This window comes from Prionailurus viverrinus, chromosome A2 (assembly GCF_022837055.1).
Source record: "Prionailurus viverrinus isolate Anna chromosome A2, UM_Priviv_1.0, whole genome shotgun sequence".
NCBI lineage: Eukaryota > Metazoa > Chordata > Mammalia > Carnivora > Felidae > Prionailurus > Prionailurus viverrinus.
This window is the reverse complement of record NC_062562.1, coordinates 36484497-36490128: the sequence shown is the minus strand read 5'-3', so window position 1 is coordinate 36490128 and position 5632 is coordinate 36484497. Positions and strand designations below refer to the sequence as shown.

At 42.7% G+C, this 5632-nt stretch overlaps 1 long non-coding RNA gene across 1 annotated transcript; it reads right to left on the bottom strand.

Annotated features, from left to right (window-relative positions):
- Positions 1–827: 827 nt before the first annotated feature.
- Positions 828–1160, bottom strand: LOC125160759 (uncharacterized). The gene is made up of 3 exons (XR_007150354.1): positions 1096–1160; positions 954–989; positions 828–873 (listed from the first exon to the last, which is right to left on the bottom strand). It is a non-coding gene; the product is annotated as an uncharacterized LOC125160759 (long non-coding RNA).
- Positions 1161–5632: the final 4472 nt, after the last annotated feature.

Genomic DNA, 5632 nt, shown 5'->3' with positions numbered 1-5632 from the left:
TCGCTTATCTATAAGCTGCCTTCTACATGGAAAGTTATTATATAACTATATCTGAATAGAAATGTACTTACACTAATATACAAATGAGAAAAGGAAAACGATGGGTATTTAGTAGTGAAGCCGCAGACTTGCCCTGATAACATCAGAGGACGAAACTATATGGAGCCTGAATTTAGGAACTTAGGGCTATGGTTCAAGAAAAAATAAAATAAAAATGACAACATTAAAAATAGTAATGAAATGAACTCCTCAAACAAAACTAAAATAAAGTCTTCACATTGTGTCAAGGTGGGAAGAAAGCTAAGGCCCATGTCCCGTCATCCCCTCCAGGATCCTCTCTTTAGCTAGGGGATGCTGGAGGAGGTGGGAGGGTCTGTGTTCAGGGGAGAGGCCTGAGCTCCACCAGTCACAGGGACAGGTGCTCCGCTGCCTGGGGCACCAGAGGAGAATGCCCTCCTGTCACCCCTTCAGAACACCTGCTATCCTTAGGTAGTAATTGTGGTTCTGTCCAGGACACACGATCATCACCACAGGAAAAGGCTTTACTGCAGAAATCAGGCTGCTGCACATCACCATGTGCCCCTTACCTCTCCTCGAGGGTTCTGCATCTCTGGACTTCCAGGCATTGGTCTCCATCTCCTGTATCCCTCAAGCAGCCTCTTTCCTTCCATCCCACCCAGTCTTGGATACAGAAAAAGAATGGACTTCTGTAAGAATTGCAATGCCACGTCCTCTGACAAGACGCTAAACAGCCCAGCTGTCATCCCTCAAAACACCCATAAAAACTCATGTCACGCTCCCACACCTGTGTTTCAAGCAGGCGACCTCCCGGCTCTGCTCTGCCATTTCCCTCTCCCAGATCCGAGGCTTGATCTGGGGGAGAAAAACACATCCACCTTCAGTCGTGCCAGACTGTGCACCAAAGAGGGAGGGGGGAGAAAGGAAACACTTACCCAGTTGTCCTGAGCATTATTCTCATGAACTGCGATCTGAAAAAGCAACAATGAAAAGTCCGTGTTTAGGAATTCCAAGGACCACTACACTCACCCACATGAGGTACTAAGGGTTCCATATGTCAGGCAGAGCTCAGGTTACCTGGTGTCTGAAGGTGAGTTCTGCCTGCTGCAGCTGTTCTTGTCTTTGTCCATTTTGTTGCCTGTGAGTTATAGTTGTTTTTGTCAGATAAGGCCCAATATTGGGTATGATTTTCAATAATCTGCCCATGTTGTCATCATCCTCCTATCTGTCCCCTAATACAATTTTACACATGAAACACTTTCCACATGATTGTAAATGTACAATAGGATCAAAACTGTTGTTCCATCCTTTCCTAACTCATTCCATGACTGTAGGGTTCAGAGTTCACATAATTCCTTCCCACTTTCAGTTGTGCCCTAATTGATCATGTGACAAGTGTCTTTCATCATAAAGCTCTTTCGTCCTTTCACTTAGATCTTCCCCATGTTTTCTACAGTTGCAAAGACCAGGGCCATGAAATGGCACTACCATGTTGATGGTATGATTCATTCTAAGACACACTGCTTTCCTACAGATTATGATACTTGACACCACCCCCCAGGAACGTTGGCATGGATGAAGTTTCCACACAGTCTGGCCATTGCTTGAAATCTGGAAATGTTGATGAAGTTAGTTGTTTTGTTCTTTCTAAATCTTACCTTTTTTATCTGTTAATACTCTATGCATATGTGCTCTGCATTTTTATTTATATTACTATGTTGAGTCTAAACATAGACTTTTAACTTTGTAATAAGGTTAAAAACAAAAGAAATGAAGAGAGGTTTCATGAGCTGCTGGTAATTAGTAGCTGAACTCACTTGTACTTGTTTATTTCTTTCATGGCTATTTTCACATTTCCCCTGCAGCTGCCAGCTGATTCTTCTTTGCCGCCAGTTCACACTGTGTCATTTTCAGCTTCCTAAGATGGGAAAGACCTATACACTGTCCAGGAGCCAAGGTCCACAAATTCTGCCTTTTTACCTCCCAGCACTCTTGAAGGCCTAGATACAAATACCTTTCCCCACCTCTCCCGTAAATGCACAGACTGACAACACAGTCAGAGAAATGAACTGAACACCCCATTTAAGTTAAAGAAAATTCAACCTCTGTCTGCTGCCATGTCTCTGCTCTCAGACCTGTTTCCTCTCCTTCAACATAAAGTCATCAAATAACATTGCACTTTGTGCCTTCCCAGAGCTGGACTTTGGTTTGAGATGGTGAAGGCTCATTTCAGTTCAGTGTCAAAAACCTTGTCTGACCACCCATACCCATTAGGATGAAGCAAGGGATCATCACTAGTCTCACACCTCCGTGGGGAGCCCTGATTCTCAGTCCAGAAGTTGTACCCTGACACAGACAATCACGCTGAAAGACGACCTTCCAGGATATGGCTTCCCCAACATTGCAGCTCACTCCCAGACATCGCTAGAGTCAGGAGTACAACCCCTGCGTCCACCTTCACATATCCTGGTGGAGGAAAAGGCCAATCTTAGAGCAGCAACATCACCTGAGGTAGAACCTGATATGAACTGTCACACAGTCTGGGTTTATCTCCAGGAAACAGATTTCAGATGGAAAACTATCAACTTCATGGAGCCAATCTACTTGAACAAGACTCAGTTCATTGACAGTGAAGGCAGCAAAGGGAAATGCTTAGAAAGGCTGGTTTGCTGTGTTGCCCTCAGACTATTTTGTTCATGGTGTTGCTTTAAAGGGTTTCAACTTGGTACTGGATGTATTCAAGAGTCACATGCAAAACTGAAAGACTCCTAGAAACTGACACAAAACCTCTAGACAGAGAAAGGCACATGCATTTCCTTCCGGCATCTCAGGCAGTCCTTCAACAAATGCTTTCTGGAGTGGCTGGAATGTAGTGGTTCTGTTGTAAGGGGGTGAAGATAGAAAGGTGGCCAGGGTGCTGTACGTGCTCCCCCAAAGAGCTTAGAAATGATAAAAACAAGATGCCAGTGAGACAGAGCAGGCTCCACCCCAGGTGTGGGAAGGACTAACAGAAGCTGAGTCTCCAGGGAAGAGAAGGAAGTATTTCCTTTTCAACGTGAATGAGGGACTCTAAAGGCCCTGATCTCCTCCTGAGAACAAAAGGAAATACTGTACAAAGGAGGAAACATGTGAGCGAATGCACCAAATTTCTAATGACCCCATGAAGACACATGTGACCAAGATGGAGAAGACGGAAGCCCAGGACAAAGCCAGCCTGGCAGTGGGAACCAATCTCCCCAGGACTCATCAATGAACTTGGGGACAGACAACTGAACTGCAGAATAGCTGAACAACTTTACGGGCACAGACTTAGAAGGAAACGTGTTTAGTTCAGAGGCGGCCAGCAAAGATGAGCCCTAGTGAAGCTGCGGGCTTTGGTCAAGACTCAGAGGAGTTACACTTCAAAAATCGGGGGACAGGAAATAACTCAGCTTCCTTAGGGATTGGCCTGCTGTGAACAATCTCACTAGCAGAACTGATGCAGGGATCCAGTACTACTGGCGCCCCTACCCACTTTCCAGAAATAAATTTCTGTGGTTTCTGCAGCAAGATCATTGATTTTTCCCCTACACATTCTTGACCCATGTGTGGTCCTGAACAAAAGTGACCTAATTCCTGGATGACAAGACAACGTGATGGGACTGAAACCCATGGGCCAATGTAAATGGATCCCAAGCAGATCCAGACATCAATGTTATTAGTGCTGATACCTTCCCTCTTCCACCCCAAATACATGACACAATGTGTGACAAGCACTTAGGACAGAAAGGAAAATGCGGGTGACAGAAAGCAAGGTAAGAAGGACAGGCACAATTCTGAATGTATTTGGCAAAAAATTCGAAAAGAATTTTAATTATCTCTACTGGCCGTCACATTCATTCATACGACAGTGCTTGTGATAGTTCTCACATGAACATTTCACTCTTCTATAGCCACTTTTCTTTCTTCATAGAATTCTTCAAGGATGCCTGCTTTGTCCTTCAGCTGTCTGACTTTTTCTTCTTTGGTTGCTTTCACAGACCTCAGTGCATTACACTTGTCTTCCAGGGTCTTTTTATTTTCTGTGCAAACATGGATTTGCTTTCTAAGTGTGCACATGACCTGAGACTTGTTTTTGGTGAGATAGGAAAAGGGCAAGAACCGTGAAGGCAGGAAGGCACTCTTTCCCTTTCCAATGCAAAGTCATTGTCACCAATATGGGGATTTCTCCGCAACAGACAGCATACTTTCCACTTGACAGTTATTGGACCTCAAGACTCTCAACTCTACATGCTCGAATTCACCATTTTCATCTTGCATTTTTAAGTAAGACAGATAAGAGAAAAACACTTTCCATAAGTAATGATCGCACAAAAATTTGAGTGCACCTAACACAACAGGATTGTGCATTGCAATAAACAAAGACCTTGAGGGATAAATATCACTAGGAGAAGATAAAGATGGTGGAAATAGTTCATGTCAGATAGCTTATAAATGGTTTTCTTGTTGGAATATATATATATTTATATACATCTGTATATGTGTGTGTGTGCATACACACACACAAACACACACGTTTTCCCCATTCATGTTGAAAATTCACTGTTCAGCATTAAGAGAGAAAGAGACTATGGAGCACCTGGGTGGCTCGCTCAGCTGAGTGTAAGACTCTTGATTTCGGGTCAGGTCATGATTCCAGGATCATGGGATCTAGCCCTGTGTTGGGCTCCACGCTGAGCGTGGATCCTTCTTAAGATTCTCTCTCTTTCCCTCTGCCTCTCTCCCCCACTTGCATGCCCTCTCTCACTAAAATAATAATAATAATAAAAATAATAATAATACAGAATAATTTAAAAATAACTTTTTTAAAAAAGGAAGGGACTATACACTTTAGATTTTCCCCATTATCTCTCAACTGTCTTTGAGAGTTTTCTATATATCTTGGAGGGCAGAGCTGAATGATGTGATAATTAGTTGTGGAAATAAAAGATAAATCCTAGTCCTGGAAATGGCAAAAGTCATCATGGTGGTCGTGGTGAAATTCCAGTTCCCTGGGCAGGAGGTTGGACTCCCAGAGGCCCGCTCTCTACTGTGGTAAATGGAAGCTAATATGCTGTGCTTACCTTACTCAATGCCAATGAAAAAAAAAAAAATTTCCAAAGCCCAATTACAGTAAAACTCAGCAGCCAAGTCTTAGCACTTCCTGATTCTTCACATTCCTCTCTCTCTCTGAGATAGCAAGGCAGCATGTGCACTTTGAAGGGTGTCTTTTAAAATTTCATTAAAGTGCTCAACTTTCTTGATGTTCTCCTTTAACAAACCATGTTGAATGAGTAATAATAATTCATTATTTTACTTGTGTTTTTAGAATGCAATCTAGGCAAAGAAGGGATTCTTACCTTCCATTTAAGAGCTTCATCAGAGAGAAACTTCCGTTCTTAGTTTCCTGAAGACGTTTCTTTAATTCATTGTTTTATAAAACATGAAAAAGGAATCAGAATTCAAAAAAAAAAAAGCATAATGCTAGATAAACCTGTCTTGTAATGTGTGACTCCTTTCACAAATAGAGAGGTAGCCCTTTACATTTGTGAAGCTTGTCTTCAATTGGGACTGTTTATAGAACACATGAAACAGG